We start from the raw sequence: 17,290 nt of genomic DNA, 5'->3' as shown, positions 1-17,290 counted from the left end.
CAGCCCCAGCTCCTCAGATCATGGTGGGGACGTCCCGCACGGGCCTCTCCTTGAAGGTGGTAAATGTGTGATTCCGGACTGGCCTTATGGACAATCAGCCTCTCCTCTGGACTTCCCAGAGTTCTGCTTTGGGATCTGGCACCATACATCCATCCCAATACAGTATTACTTAGTCCCACTAGCCTGTGATTTGCCAGGCATAAGTATCACTTGGGGCTCTCAAGAGATGGAAAGCTCAGTCAAAGCCAGATTCTTAGATTTTTGGGTCTTCTGGTCATGATATCAGAGAGACAATATAGTGTACAGTAGTGGAGCCAGAACTTCCAGATTCAAAGTCCAGAACCAGCCACTTAGCAGCCACTTGGCAAATCACTCAAACTCTGTGCCTCTGTTTCCTCATCTGGAAAATGGAGACAATAAGAGTCCCTACCTCATAGGAGTGTTGTGAAAACTAAATGGGTAATAGGTGTAAAGTACTCAGAACTATGACTGGCCCCATCATAAGAACTATAATAAATGTTTCATAATTGGGAGGAAAATTGAAATTTTATTTTAGAGGAAAACTGTTACCAACACATTACACATAGTCAGCTGTCCAATTTCAGAGAAAGGTTTAATAGTGATTTAATACGCATGCACGTGTTTCACTGAGGCCCTACTTCTTTTTAAAGTAATTCCTAAAGCACCCTCCAGAACCAAACAATCCAGTATTTGAAATGGGTATCTCCCAAGGGAAGCTTCTAAAACATCACTTTGCTAAACCTGAGGACTTTTCCATACAAAACTATTATTTCCCCTTCTTTTCTTTCCACCCAGTTAAAGTCTAACTTTCTAGTCCCAAATCTCTTCTTTCATGAAGTCCTTTTAATAACCCCGTCTATCGGCTACTAAACCCTATTCTGTCTTGCCTGTTGGTGTAATACTAATGCTTGCCCTCTGTGTTACGCCACCACGCGTGGAATGATAACCTTGCTTAGTAAAATTCACTAGCTATGACCTCCATGTCTGCTGATGGCTCTTGTTCAAACACAGCCCTGTCGCCTAACTTTGAGTTGTGGGTGTTCAACTGCCTTACAGATACCTCCAGATACATGTCCCAAAGGAAGCGCAAACCTGACCAAATTAAACGCACAATTTTTAACCCAAATGTGTTCCATTTTTTATAACCCTCATAAAATTAATGACTTTTTAGGGAAAATATTAAGATTCTAAGCTTCCTGAAGGCAAAGACTCAGTTTTACGTTTTTGTTTCCCCAGCGCCTAGCGCAGTGACCGACACAAGTAGGTGAGCAAGATAGGTTTAACGGTACTGAAGGGGAAGAAATGGCAAGATATTTAACCACACAGAACAATCAGCTTTTGTTGATTTTCCTTTAAACATTATTAGCTATCTCCAAAGTTAAACTGCAAGTGAAAATAAAACATCTTGATATATACAGATAGAGAATTCCATTATACGTGCGCTCTAAGCCAAGCTTCCTATAAGACTTTACAGGCTCCCCAAATTTCAAAAGGGCACACAGGCCCCATTGTTATTGAGGATAATGATGATAGGAGTTATAATGATAGTGACCACTGATGAAGCACTAACCACCTGCCAAGCGCTGTGCTAGATGCTCCCCTATACTCTTTGCTTTACCCAGCAGGTCACTGCGTCACGGCACCTCCTTCCTCAGAGGCTTCCCCTCATCACCACGTCTAAAGTGGCACCACTTGAATGTAAATTGGTGCAGCCACTGTGGAGAACAGTATGGAAGTTCCTTAAAAAACTAAAAATAAAACTACCATATGATCCAGCAATCCCACTCCTGGGCATATATCTGGAGAAAACTCTAATTGGAAAAGATACATGCACCCCAATGTCCACAGCAGCACTATTTACAATAGCCAAGACATGGAAGCAACCTAAGTGTTCATCAACAGATGAATGGATACAGAAGATGTGGCATATATATATATATATATATATATATATACATACATACATACATACATACACACACACACACACACACACACACACTGGAATACTACTCGGCCATAAAAAAGAATGAAATAATGTCATTTGCAGCAACATGGATGGACCTAGAGATTATCATACTAAGTGAAGTAAGTCAGACACAGAAAGGCAAATATTATATGATATCCCTTATGTGTAGAGTCTAAAAATAATACAAATGAACTTATTTACAAAACAGAAACAGACTCACAGACATAGAAAACAAACTTATGGTTACCAAAGAGGAAGGAGGGGAGAGATAAATTGGAAGTTTGGGATTAGCAGATACACATCACTGTATATATTATAAAATAAACAACAATTTACCATATAGCACAGGGAACTATATTCAATATCTCGTAAGAACCTACAATGAAAAAGAATCTGAAAAAAATATGTATGTATAACTGAATTACTTTGCTGTACATCTGAAACTAACACAATATTGTAAATCAACTATACTTCAATAAAAAAATTAATGGCTTACTAATTTTTTTTCAAACCAGAAATCAACCTTCAGTTCCTCCCATCTCCTCTTTCCTCATATCTAATGAATGACCAGTCTCTCTGAAGAGTGCTTAAGCATATCCCACTACTCCAACTCTGCAGGCACCATGCCAGTTCACACCCACATAATCTTATCCAAGACTATTCCAACAGACTCCAGTCTTGACCACTCCCCCAACCCTTCAATCCATCATCCAAGGCACTGCTTCCCTAACCTCAACTGGACCACTCCTCCAGAGTCTCACATGGCTTCAGTGGTATCCCTCACTCCTCCAGGTACACCCACAGCCCATTGCATGGTACACAATGTCAATGCCAAGTCTGCCTGTTAAGTGAACAGTCTTGGCTCCCTCTCTTGCCTCCACTCAGCCATCTTCCATTTTGTACCCCAGCTCGATAGAACCAGTACAGTTTCCAAAACAACCCCGGTGCTCTCCTGTCTTTACACCTGTTCTTCTCTCGTTCTATAATGCCTTTTCTCACCTTGTCCATAGGAGAACTATTCTTAATCTATAAAGTCTCGGCTCAAATGTTATGTATTTGCTTCCTTTCCTGACTATACTATGTGTTGAGTACCTAGTAAGATCTAGCCAGATAACATGCTAGTCACTGGTTATATAGCCACGCCCAGGAAAGCAATTCCCAAAGATGAGCTGACTTTTCCTCCATGCCAGCCCTGGCCCCGACGCACCTTTCCATTACAGCGGGAACGGCATTACGCTGGAGTTACAGGTGTGTCTGTCTTTCCACTCTACCATAAGCACAATATTCGGTAAAATGTATGTTGAAAGAATGAAAAAGTACACTGTGTCCCTTTGACTAATTTGTCCTCTGGTTTCACTGGATTTCTCCAAGGACATAATCGAATACAAGGCACAGCGGTCAACAGTAGAGGCTTCGGTGTCAGACAATCTCAGTTCCAAATTTGGTTCCACTACTCATTAGCTATGGAACCTTGGGCAAGCTACTTATCTTCTATAAAGTAGAGACAATTCTGGTACCCTACTTCATAGGACAGCCTCACGACAGGTAAATAACTCAAAACAGTACCTGGCACGAAATCAACTCTTCAATAAATGTTAACTATTATGATTTTACATTGAATACTACACACCTACATATATAAGAAACAACAAATTGTGGAAATAAATGGAAATTAATCTCTTAGTTCAAGTAGCCACTTACTCCACAATTTTTTACCTCCCATATGATTTCCAATTGGCTTGAACCTAAAGAGTTAAACATACAGACACACAAGCATTTTTCCCACTAAGGCTTGTCATCTGAGGATGAGGGTCGGGGAAGGCAATGCTGCTGGTTATGGATGTTAAATCAACAATTTTTTCTTACAACAAACCCCTGGCACCCTGTTCTCACCATGTCACGGCCTGTGACGACTTAGTGTCTCCCAAGCATGACCAAGCGATTAGCGGGGCTGTGTCTGTGCATCTGAACAGTAATGGGAGCTCTCTTTCCATTTGGCGTGTATTGAAGCCTGAGCGCTTCACTGCCTCGTGCATTTTCAGCTTGATGAATTCATTATTCTCCATATTTTTCTCCTCCCTCCTTCAGAGAAAACCTGTCCCTAAAAATGCCAGGATTTTGCCCCGGTTTTAAGAAAACGGGTGTTTTTTTTAAACATGCAACCTTGACAGCAAGTCTGCAACAGCTTAGCTACACCCAGTACCACTTGAAGAAGAAGAAGAAGACAGTGAAATGTTAAATTCTTTAATACAAACCCCACAGTATCGCCTTTCACTGGAGAGAAAACACGCAGGTGTCAGCTGGGTATTTTCTAAGAAAAGAGTGTTTTTTCAGCTCTGAAAAGGGACAAGGCTAAAGTTATTTGTCCTAGGTGGTCAACGATATGCTGGTCTCAACAGAAGACCTGAGAACTTATCTCCCACTGTTTGCTTTTTTTTAATCCCCCATAAACAAAGCCCTCCCCCACTCCCCCCGCCATACCTGGAGTGTATCCTTCCCCACTCCGGCCATACAGAGAGTTTCGGCTCATCCCGATGCTGTACTCATGGGCAGGGATGCAACTGAAGGGTGACAAGGGCAGTTTCTGCAGAGCTGTGGTTTTATAAAGTGCTTTCAGGAGAAAAGGGAAAGAAAGGAAATTATCCTAATGGAATAAAATCGTAGATAGCAGAAGAACACCTTACTTAAAACCGATCTGTGGCTTGCAAACTTATTCTTTTCAGCCATATGACGGGCTTTCAGTAGCAAGAGAATGTAGGAGAGAACTCTATTCCACGATAAGCAACAGACAAAGAGGCTCTGCTGATATTTCTGAATCAAGACCTGGAGTTTAATGAGCAATAAGGACTCTGTTTTTATAATGGGTGACATCACATGCACTGGCCTTTCCAGTGACCTGCAGATGCCCAGGTCACAATCATCATCAATTCTACCTTCACACACACAAGATAACATGAGCCATCAGAGAACTGCATTTAAGGGCATTAGGAAAATAGTTACAAGCACTGGCCCAGGAGTCAGGCCACCTGAGTCTGAAACCTGACCAGTGCAGGGACCTTACATAGGTTGTTTAATTCTCTAAACCTCAGCTTCCTTATCTGTAAAATGGGAATGCTACTACACACCTGGTATGTAACCTGGTGATAAAATAAAGTAACACATGAAATACGCTTAGCACTTATCTAGCTATTATTAAAATTAGTATCAAACCCAGTGGTATTGTTTTTTGTTGTTGTTGTTGTTGGTAATTTCCTGATATATCTTCAAATATCTCCTTTCTCAGGTATCACAGATCTTTCTGGATGGAAAATTCTGTTGTTGTTAACTAAAATTTTTATTTTACCCAAATATGAATAAAATAATGCCTCTCTAGTGGATAGACATCCATTTTTTAAAGAATCTAAAAGAATTACCAACTCCAAAAAAGTTGGTAATATATGACAGCAGTGCTTTTTGCAACAAATACCAGATTGTGACAAAAATACTTCCTTCTATGTCAAAGAGATCCTGCCTGCTAGTTGGGTTTCTTACACAGAGCCAAGCCTTATCCCCCAGAAGGTGAAAATATCCCAAATGGTTATCTCCTCCACTAGGCAAAAAAACAAAAAACAAATCCTGCCACGCTTCTCAGAGGCACCACCTTGCTGTGGTCACACAGAGTCTGAAGATGACGCTTCAGGTCTAAATATAGCGACATGGTTGGGGGGAGGGGGCTGGGAGATAATAGGAGGGAGGGTGGGCGGAGCCCATGGGCTATAAATAACCGAAGAGCATGACTACATTTAGAGCTTCCCGTGTGTAGGGCTCCGGCAAATCTCCTGCTTTGTTTCCTGAAACAAAAGAAACTACGGCTATGTCCAGGTTTCTCTGAACCTCTGGCAGGAATATCCTCTTCTGTATATTCTTTCTTTTGAAGAACTGGGAGCTCAAAATAAATCCTTACCATCCCTTTAAGACCTTCTCATCCCCAGGCTGCATCCACACTACGTAGGGAATGACCCGCACACACTCTCCAGGCACTAGCTTCATGCAAAATAACTCCCTAAACATAAAAGGTTTATCTGGCCAAGTCTTAACAAGCCGAGTACACCTTTCAGCTGCAAGTATTTGTTCCTCTAACATCTTCAAGATGCATGCTCCTTACACTGTTTTGGCAGAAATAAACATCTGTTTGGGGGAGGACACCTGATCATTTTATCCATTCCTATAATGGGAAAGTGCTGACTAGAGGAAACGTTTACAAAGATTCTTTGTGCAGAGAGGATGGCCCAGGTGTCTCTAAAATCGTCTGATCAGCAAAAGCACAACCAACCAACATTGCCGCAAACCTCTGAGCTGTCTCCCTTCAAAATGTTTCTAGGCTCTATGCTACCAAAGACCAAAGTCCCTTAGTGAGCCCACTAGAGAAGTCTGAATAATCCTGGGCTAGTCACACAGAATATTTGGTGAGTAATCTGCATTCCTGTCAGATGGAGAGGGGTCTATATGCATGCGGTTTTGTAGAGTCCCAAGAGAAGTTTGGGTCCATAAACCAGTGAATGAATTCCATTAATACATATATGTGGCTTTTTCATCTGTGACATAAATGATGTTTTTTACTTGCCTATTTCTTAATGTTCTTTATTAAATAATAAACTCAAGAAAAATTTCATACAAATCACCAGTGTCTGTAACGATTATTCCTTATTATTACAACGGCTTCCTCACGGCAAAAGCGAGAGTCGAATTTCAGAATCATGGTGGAGTTTGCCAGGGTGGAAGCCTTTTATGACAGCTCCAGATCCCATGGCTACTTTCACAAAACCAAATCTCTAAAAGATCACTTGGAGAGATCTGGGGACAATTCTGAACTTCAAAATGTATTTATTAATACCAGAGGCTGATGGGGTAGGGCAAGAAGTCCTTTTGGACAGCTTTCTAAATCACCTTCTGGTTTTTCCCACCCACCACAGGAAAGGACCCCTGGTAAAGAGATTCTTGACCTAACAGATGTGCCTCCCTCAAAGAACCTCCACACCCTGGAAGAGCCTGGTAAGACTCACAGGAATATGCTGGAAACTTCACCCTCAGACTCAGGCTGGAGAAGGAGAAGGTGGTTTAAATTTCTCCAAACATTTCAAAGGCAAAGTTGCTCCCTTGATGACTGATTTCCAAGCTGTCTGGTCCAGCTTCCCCTTCCTGCTTGGAAGTACCTTTCCAGTGCTAAAGGTTTGGAACTTCTGAGTGAGTGTGTGCTTTAATAAAATATGTGATTCCGTTACAATCCTATTTCTTCTTTAAGGGGAAAATCTAATTTCAGGGGAGAAAAGCATGTGAAGGAATCTCGAAGGTTTCTTCTAAGCTTTCCATCTAGACCCAGCAGGCGAGTCCAGGTCAAGGGTTTGATGAGGATACTCATTTCCTATCTACCATATTTTTGCTATATGAGCTTAAGACCAGGACAGTTAGCCAAAGCACTCCCTGGGTATAGCAGAGGCCACCTTGCTCATACCCCTTCCCTTACCAATTCCGTACAGGCTGGCTTAACTGCCATCGCCTGTAGTTTTTTTGTTTTTTTTTTTTTTTCTTTTTTTTTTGCCAAGAGGCATTCTCTGGCTGCCATGACGGTTTTTGCCTGCTTGCCTGCATGGCAGTGGTGATGTACCAGGGGATCAACGTCCTATGGCAGCCCTGACCAATGAGTGACAGGAGAATTGGTGTACGAATATTCCACTTCCATCACCTATCAGAGGGATCACTCTGAGGCCTCCCAGTTTCCCAGCAGGACCGAGTTCTAGTTATAACTTCCTTGATAATGAAAATCTTTATTGGCTGCCTTCCCTTCTCTGTCTTACTTCCTCACTTTTCTACTGAGATTGCTTCCCCAATAAATTACTTGCCCTTGAATCTTTGTCTTGGGGTCTGTTTCAGTTGGAATTCAAACTAAGGCTCTGAGATAGTTAAGCCTCTAGAAAGAAAACACATTTGGAAGAAAGTAGAGACACACCCAGAGTTGCATAATTACTACTGCATTACCTATTATAATCAACTCCAGGGCTATATGTGTCTATCAGTATCTCTGTTTGAATAAGAAACTCAGGGGGGGGGGGAAATGACTTACCAATAGGATTTAGGTATTCCATGAAAACTGTAAAGACTTTTTGGACTATCTGTGAAAGACTATTTTTTAATCTCACCCCGACTTCTGCCCACGATCCCTCATACTTGCCTTTTGCTTTCCTCACTGTAATTTTCAAGGCTCAGGCTATGCCTGTGCCCGTGGACACAGGAACTAGGCAACAAGCCCACTGTCTCCCACCTCCTGCCTGCTTTACGGGGCTCAGCTTCCCCGTCTGGCTAGCACTTGGTTCTGGCCTCATTCTTAGTTGTCGCCCTTTTGTTTGAGAACCTCACGCCTCAGATCCAGTGGGTTCTGATTCGATGGCTTGACTATTCAGTTCATACCTGGCTCCTCTTCTTGGGTAACTCTTTGGGTTTGGTAACCTCGTGTTTGTACCTTTCCCTGGCTCAGATTCTGGTCTCTACTGGCTACTCTTGGAATCTTCCCAGTTGACCTGTGCCTTTCAGAGAGCAGGATCAGACGCTTCTGGACAGCCCTCCTGTTTATCCCTAGTAATTTACCACATGCTCAAGGGAAATGTCTATTATGCATACTTATTCAGACAAAAGTGAATGAGAAGATAAACGTGCATACAGAACAAGAAAAAGCCTTCTATGCATTTTTGCAGTGCTTCAAGTTTTCTCTTCTGCTAGCGGGAAGGCTAAGAGTAAACGGTAGCCCCTCAGTCATAGCCCTTTAACTGGAAGGGCAACAATCACACTTCTGCCATGAGACGTGAAAGGCAGAAGTTGCAAATGGGGTCCTTCTTGCCCACCTGCGTGTCTATTGCTTGTATTTAATTACTTGTCTGAAAATGGAGGAGTGGGTAATTTCCGTCAATGAGATGAAACTAAACATCAGATATGAGTATCTTTTTATTCACAAAGAGAGATTTATAGATTTATGTAATGTATCACCCTTTCTCCAGTTAAAATCTTTACGCAATAGGTAAAACTGTGGTTTCAAAGATACCACCAATCAAAAAACTCAACTCAAATCTTTGATAACGTGTATAGACGAGTGTGTGTTTAAATCCAGCAACAGATTTCCTTCATGCAGTGTCCCATTCCCAGTCATTATTCATTTATACCCAATAACTCAGCGATGGCTCACACTTTCCTTCATATTCAGAAGTAAAAGGTGTTCCTGCAGTTTTCTGCTTCCAGGCAGGATGTCTTGATTTTCATGGGTTTTTACCTGTGCTTCAGTAGTAGATGTTTACAAGACATTCTCCACTGGAAAGAGCTGGTGAGAAGAAAGTTCTTCTGTATCAGTTATGACTGAGATGTTTGAACAGTTTCCTGAAATTTACTTTCCGAGAAAGGTGGTTTGGCTTTAACCTAGATGAATGGTGTGTGCAGGGGTGAAGTTCAGGGGGAGAGGACCTAGCCTGAGCCCTTTATAATGACTCTTAGTTGAAAGAGTAATTGGAGTAGTTGGATGATTAACAAGCTACGTAAATAATCTACAGTAACATTAAGAAAATCTCTTATATCCAACAATTCTCTTAAAATTATCTGAACTCACAAAGGAATGTCACTGGAGATTTTTCCAACATGGGTCTACTCTTAGGTCAGACCATCCAGATTTTGTCCATAGTGTCAGTGAAGCATATAACCTGAAGGACAGAGTGAAAGGCAAAGACAATGTTTCTAGAACAGCAGGTATGTTGAATCAGTGTGTACCCCACACCCTAGAACATGGATGTTTTGCAATCTGCATCCATGAGTCTTATTGTTAAAGCTGAATTAACACCCCTTATCCAAATTGCAAAAAACAAGAAAAATTTAATAAAAGTATACATATTTTAAAACAATCAATGCAAATACAACTTACTAGCCTCGTCCCTATAGTTCCTTTAACATTTGGTCATAGTACCGCTTTCGTACGATAAAGTTTAGAAAGATAGTTAATTTCATGCATCACTACATCATGTGGTCCTACACAGAGCATCGAGTTCTCTGCCATCTAAACAAATGTTAGAAACCTTGCTCTGATTTCACAGAGTTTTGACTGCTCTCCTGAACCTTAAGGGTTTTATTGTTGTTACTGTTGCTGTCATCAGCCATCATTGCTATAACTCATGAATTCAGCAAATAGTCACAGGGAGTCTACTCTGCACCAAGTACTGGGTATACAAATGTGAACAAGAAGTTCCTGCCCTCACAAGGCTTACACATCTAATGCGAGAGACAGCCAAAGAATATGCAAATGCATACCTAATAGAGAACTACAGAAGAGGATTGGGTAGGATAGGATAGGGTAAGGTAGGTGAATAGAACAAAATGTTCCCCTGAAGAGCAAAAAGCAGAGAAAGGAGGTAGAGTGTGAAGAGCAGTGGTTAAAAGCTGTAACCGAGCAGGACCCTATGGGGCCTTCCCAGGACAGACACCCCCCCCCCCCCGCCATGTCCTCCGCCTGCCTCCTGTCTGTAGAAGAACTTTAGCCTCCCAGGCTTTCCCCAAGTTCCAAAGAATAAATTTAAGCAGAAAAATGAGAAAATGCAGAAGCAGAGGAAAACAGTCAAGCAAGACAAAATAATAATAGTTTATCCATTAAACAAAGTCCTTTAGTTCCTCCTGAAGAGCTATAGATAATATTCTGAGCCATATCCTTTGAGCAGTTTTGTAGATACTGAAACCACCACCAGGTGGAAGAAGTTAACTGTATGTTGCCCACAAGCATGGAGACCCCAGACCAGTTGGAACCAGAAGGTTGATGATGTTGACTCCTACTTACCTCACCACCAACCCATCAGAAGAATGTCCATGAGCTGATCACACACCCTGAAAGCCCCTCCCTCACCCTGTCTTTAAAAACCTTTCCCTGAAAGCCATCAGGAAGTTAGGGCCTTTTAAGCACTAGCTACCTGACTCCTTGCTTGGCACCCTGTAAGAAATACTGCACTTTCCTTCACTACAACCTGGTGTCAGTAGATTGGCTTTACTGCGTGCAGGAGGGTGGACTCAAGTTTGGTTCAGTAACAGAGTCAGTATAGGCCTCTCTGAGTAGGTGCCATGTCTGGTCCCAAAGTAAACTTATAGACTCACAACAAAAATAGACTCCAGAAAGCAATCTCCAGGTGTGTTTTATGTGTGCCACTTAATGTACCACATATGTGTCTCTCGGGTGTAAATCACTTTTCCCAAATCCCACTTCATTCCATCACTGAAATATACCTAGGCTGAGATTTTCATCCCTAACTTTCCCCAGACAGGGTGTGATATGCTGCTTATAAAGGCCAAAGGATAATAGAGTGTTGCCAAGTGGACTGTAGATTCCCATGTAGTCTGGACTTTTTAGACCAAATGAATCAGCTGGCCCTGCATGACCTCAATTAAGATGGGAATGGGGGCTTCGCTTTGGCCACACATCCTAAACCACATACTGTGCTTAAGTTTCCAAGCTGTCAGTCTTTGTGACTCCCCTTTAGCAATACTTAACGACGACTTGTGACATGAGATTCTGAAAGCTTTTTGAAAGTCTTACTCGCTAATGGAAAAGCCTCTTACATATTTTATAGAACTAAACAAACATCAAAGTTAACACTCAAATGCAACTTGTTTTTTCTAAACTCTACAGAGCCTTGTCAGCATATCAACTCTCCTGCAGGTTCGAGTCAAACAAAGAGTGCGTGAGTCCTGAATTTTTAGGGAAAATATTAAGATTCTAAGCTTCCTGAAGGCAAAGACTCAGTTTTACGTTTTTGTTTCCCCAGTGCCTAGCACAGTGTCCGACACAAGTAGCTGAGCAAGAAAGGTTTAACGGTACTGAAGGGGAAAAGTGGCAAGATATTTAACCACACAGAACAATCAGCTTTTGTTGATTTTCCTTTAAACATTATTAGCTATCTCCAAAGTTAAACTGCAAGTGAAAATAAAACATCTTGATATATACAGATAGAGAATTCCATTATACGTGCGCTCTAAGCCAAGCTTCCTATAAGACTTTACAGGCTCCCCAAATTTCGAAAGGGCACGCAGGCCCCATTGTTATTGAGGATAATGATGATAGGAATTATAACGATAGTGACCACTGATTAAGCGCTAACCACCTGCCAAGCACTGTGCTAGATGCTCCCCTATACTCTTTGCTTTACCCAGCAGGTCACTGCATCACGGCACCTCCTTCCTCACAGGCTTCCCCTCATCACCACGTCGAAAGTGGCACCACTTGAATGTAAATTGGTGCAGCCACTATGGAGAACAGTATGGAAGTTCCTTAGAAAACCAAAAATAAAACTACCATATGATCCAGCAATCCCACTCCTGGGCATATATCTGGAGAAAACTCTATTTGGAAAAGATACATGCACCCCAATGTTCACAGCAGCACTATTCACAATATCCAAGACATGGAAGCAACCTAAATGGCCATCGACAGATGAATGGATAAAGAAGATGTGGTACATATATACAATGGAATATTACTCAGCCATAAAAAAGAAATGAAATAATGCCATCTGCAGCAACATGGATGGACCTAGAGATTATCATACTAAGTGAAGTAAGTTGAGAGAGAAAGACAAATGCCATATGCTATCTCTTATATGTGGAATCTAAAATATGGCACAAATGAACTTATTTACAAAACAGAAACAGACTCACAGACATAGAAAAAAAACTTATGGTTATCAAAGGGGAAAAGGGGGAGAGGGATAAATTAGGAGTTTGGGATTTGCAGATACAAACTACTATATATAAAATAGATAACAAAGTCCTACTGTACAGCACAGGGAACTATATTCAATATCTTTTAATAAACTGTAATGGAAAAGAATATGAAAAAGAATATACATGTATATATGTATAACTGAATCACTTTGCTGTATACCAGAAACTAACACAACATTGTAAATCAATTATACTTCAAAGAAATAAATTTTTTAAAAAAATAAAGTAGCACCACTCTGGTCCCTCTCACTCCTTACCTTGCTTTATCACCCACTTGCTGATATTGTAAATATTTATTTGTTCAATTGTTTAACTCTAGCTCTACCCACTAGAATGTGAGTTCCAGGAGAGCAGTGACTTCATACTATTCACTCTTGGTTCTTTAGCAGTTTAGTAGAGACTCAATGAACAGTTGATTTATGAATGAATGTATGAATGATTTCATTCACCCTTTAAGACAACTCTGCAAATTAGTTATGTTTAGACCCAAGAGACTGCAACTATATTTCCCTAAGTCCCACACTCTTCTTGGTGCCCCATACTGACACGTTGGGTAAACAAACATGGTGAGGGAAAGCCGTCCCTCCCTCCCCCTCCCCCTGCTTCTCCTACCTTTCCTTGATAGGACCAAAGTCTCCCAGTTCTCTCCTCCCTGGCACATTCTCAGAGGAAGGCAATGAGCAAAGTCGACACAGAGTAACCATTTCCCATGTTATTTTTATATAACGTATTTGCAACCCAAGAAGGAAAGGTTATATCACTTGGAGTCTGGGAGCAGAGATCGTCAGATTTATGAGTCCTCTCTGAGTCACCCGAAGCATCACTGCAGCGCGGACCTGGCCTAAGGCATGAACCGGAATCGGGGAAGTTGATTTCTGTGAACTCACCGGGAGATGATGACGGCACATCCAAGGTTAAGGTGACGGATTTTCCGGTACCCAAGTCTTGCCCATTTATATCCACGACCCTGCACCTCTGAGGTACTCTGTTGAATGACTCACTCCTGGCTACATTTGTGCCTCAAAAAATATTGGGTAGAGACTGTGCTCACTCTGGCTCCAGTTCCACAATGATCTCACCCAGGCTCCTGGTCCATAATGATGAGGTTCTGCCTGAATTATAACCTACTGCAGATTTTCAGTTACTTCTTTCAGAAAAATGGACTTTTATCGTCCTTATCTTTCAAATTTCATCTCCAGGTAAATATAGCTTTTTCTCCAATATATTTTTATTTCAGGAGGATGATGGATGCAAACAGGAGCCAATGTTTTAATTGCTCTAATAAAATGAATCACCTCTTTCATGCGCATTTTACTTCTTGCAAAGATTTTTTTTTTCTTAAATCTGTAAGTGCATTTCTGAGAGTTCTGAAATGGAAGCATATCTCTGAGCTTGCTGACTACATTTCCCATAGTAGGCTATTTAAATGTATCTTTAAAGTGGATTACACATCTCAGGGGCCTGGTAATGGGCTAAGGAGTCACCTACTTCGGAGTCACCAGTTCAAATTTAGTCCAGACTTTCGGCAGTGAACAAAAATCATTGTAAACTGACAACAGTTTGGCTTTCTTTTGTGGAAATGGATCAGTGGCTCCCCTCCGGTTCCCAGTTCCTAGTTCTCCACAGCACAGGGACCACCATCATCTCAAGGCGTTAAGTGCGATCCTCCCAGTGATGGGGGAACTGGAAGAGAAGCATCTGTACAGAGACACACACACAGACACACTCACATGCACACTGTGGATGCACATATATAAACACACGTGTGCACAGATACACACATCAACACACACACATACACACATACTGGTACAACTATTTTGACTGAACTCATCCATAAGGAACAGTAAGAAACGTATTGCAACCACTGATCTGCCAACACTCAATTCCATCCAAACTGTTCAACAACTAAAGAATGCGCCTACACCGCCTGGGGTCCCGCTCTTGCTGTGCAGGGTTTCTGCAAACAGATGAGAGCACCTTCAGAAGCCAGCCTGCCTGTTCACTGTGATGAAACATAACATGACGTTAGTCTCCAGGGATGTCAATCTGGAAGCTTTTAGGAACACAAGCCTGCACTTAAAGATCAAAGACAACTGAGTTGACTCTTCAGAAGTACTACCTTTCCTCAGAACCCAAGAGCCTGAATGCCATTCTTCACCCCCTGCTCCTCCTTCATCTCTTGCCTCCAATATATCATCATGGCTTGTCCATCTCTGCTCTTCATCCACCATGAATCCATCGCTTATTTCCACCATCATCATCACCCTCTTAGGGAAGGTGACCACCATCACTCCCCTTGAATACTGCAACCTTCCCCTGTGTCCTTGTCTGAGATTTTTACTCCACGCCTTCTCTGTGAACATTCCAGATCACCACTGCCCTGTTAAAACCCTTCAGTGGCTCCCCGTTGCTTCATATCGAGGTCCGTACTCCTAGCACAGCCAATAAGACCTTGATGATTTTACCGCAATGGCCTCCTTCTCTGTGTTCACATCACAGAAACCATAGACCCTAGCCATGTGGTTCCTGTGATGCTTCCATCAACCAGGTCTGCATTGCTGCCTTCCACCATGCTTCCTCTTTACTATTAAATCATCCTTCTTGACTCAGCATAACTGTCATTTCTTCCCAGGGGTGTAACCTCAGCCTTCCAAGTTCTGGGTTGGGTGCCTTCATATAGCCCTATCATGTCACTCACCGCACTACAGCAGAATATTATCCCCTTTAGGAGAAGCTGAGTCTTGTTCACTGTTGAATCTCTAGTCACTAATATGGTACCTGGAGTTTATTTTGGTGAATAAATAAATGAGTTCAGAATTTTAAGAATGGCTTATAGCATTTTCTCTCTTTCATGACTACATTCCTCCTATCTTTTTTGTTCTATTATAAACCAACCTTATATACTGAGCACATTCTATTCTTTTTTTTTTTTTTTTTTTTTTTTAATCTTGGTATGGACCTCTCTGCATATAAAGCAGAGAACAACAGAAATGGAGAGGGGAACTCCACTCCAAGCCAGGATTCAAAAGGTAGATTACTAAAGAAAATCAAATGCTAGCCTTTTCGGGAGGGCTTTTATTTACTTTTTTTTTCTACGGACAGTTTATCCTGTGCTTGAAGAGTTTTAGGCAAAATCTTCCCTGAAGATGATGGAATCAATTGGATCACTGTTTGTTATAAACAAATCTAAGCCAGGTTTTGAAATGAAGGTGAAGAACCTAGAATTATTGCTTACATGACTATTGTCTCTGCTTCTTTGGACCCGACAGAGAAGGAAAAAAAGGAAATGAGAAGGAACAGGTAGATAAGGAGACGATATGATATATTTCTAAAAGGAGAGTATAAGAAATATATAGATGCAGAGGATTGGAAGTAGAAATGATAACTACTCAAGGAGCTCAAGGAAAGAAAGTGGGAAGCATAGAGACAGCAAGGAGAAGAGTAAAAGCAGATGAGCGGGAGACGTAATACCCAAGGGAAAAAGAAGAGTGAAAATCAAAAGAGATGAAAAGATAAATCAGAGGAGAAGAAGTGAAAAAGAATAGGCAAGAAGAAAAGAGGAGACAACGTAATATGGTAATTTGCTTAGAGTAGGGGCCTTATTTTGACAGTTGAATAAATCAATGGATGAATGAGAAATAAGAAAAAGTCAAGGACTATCAAAAAAGCTTAAAATATTTGGACTTTGATTTCCAATCTATCATGTTATGTATTCACTACACCCCCAAAGTACTGGGCCCATCCACAGCCCAGTCAACTGAGAGCGAAACTCGATTTTATATTAATGTTAAGAATAGAATGTGATTAGAATGCCGATCATTCATTCATTCAACCAACAATCACTAAGCACTCTCAGTGGCCAGACCCTGTATTAGGTGTGAAGGACCTGACTGTCAAGACACATCACCTCTGCCCCCAGGGAGATTGCAAAAGAAAGCACTAAATCTCTTTTCAAATTGGAATGAATCTTCTACTTCATACTGCACAGCCTACATAATCTGTGAAAAAATATATATATCAGAATCAAAAGTAATAGTGTGGCTTGGCCAAAAGCCACAGGAAACGGGGGCATCTTTCTCAACAGAATTAGATGACATTATGACATGTGCCCATTTAGAATGGAACTGCAAATCATAAAAATGCCAAAAACACGGAGAAGAAAAACATTAAAGCAGCTAACAGAAGAATATTAAAGACAGACGTTATTAAAGAGAGAAAGGCATAATAAATACAGGGTTCTTTAAATTCTCTTTGTCATAGGGCTAGACTGCAGTTTGACTGCCAATCTCATTAAAGTCATTCTAAATTGAGTCCCTTGGTATAATGAGCCCCTCTTGATAACAGCAAAACACATGGCCTCTCAAGAGCTCCTGGAAGGGGCCCTGCAGAGCCGGCCACCAGGAGGATATTCACGGAGGAAGGCAGTGGCCACTTCACGTGGCAGCCCTGCAGACAGAAACACAGACCCACGTCCCACTCTTCCTCCCCAGATCCTCAGCACAGGAGTGAACAGCATTCCTTTGC

General features: G+C 41.5%; 1 protein-coding gene across 17 annotated transcripts in view; it reads right to left on the bottom strand.

The window, feature by feature from the left end:
* The window catches only part of ESRRG (estrogen related receptor gamma), a 629,476-nt gene that overhangs the window by 476,403 nt on the left and 135,783 nt on the right, over positions 1-17,290 (bottom strand). For 6 of the 17 annotated variants that reach the window (XM_059942497.1, XM_059942586.1, XM_059942484.1 and 3 more), the window contains exon 2: positions 4,472-4,600. The exons of 10 other annotated variants lie outside the window; for them this stretch is intronic. The gene's annotated coding sequence lies outside the window, so the exon portion shown is untranslated. Of the gene's footprint in view, positions 1-4,471; positions 4,601-13,375; positions 13,393-17,290 lie in introns of those variants that run through there. One more of the 17 variants, XM_059942571.1, reaches the window with a different exon arrangement.

This window comes from Balaenoptera ricei, chromosome 1 (assembly GCF_028023285.1).
Source record: "Balaenoptera ricei isolate mBalRic1 chromosome 1, mBalRic1.hap2, whole genome shotgun sequence".
Classification (NCBI taxonomy): domain Eukaryota; kingdom Metazoa; phylum Chordata; class Mammalia; order Artiodactyla; family Balaenopteridae; genus Balaenoptera; species Balaenoptera ricei.
The sequence above is the reverse complement of the archived record's forward strand: the minus strand, read 5'-3'. Positions and strand labels throughout refer to the sequence as shown.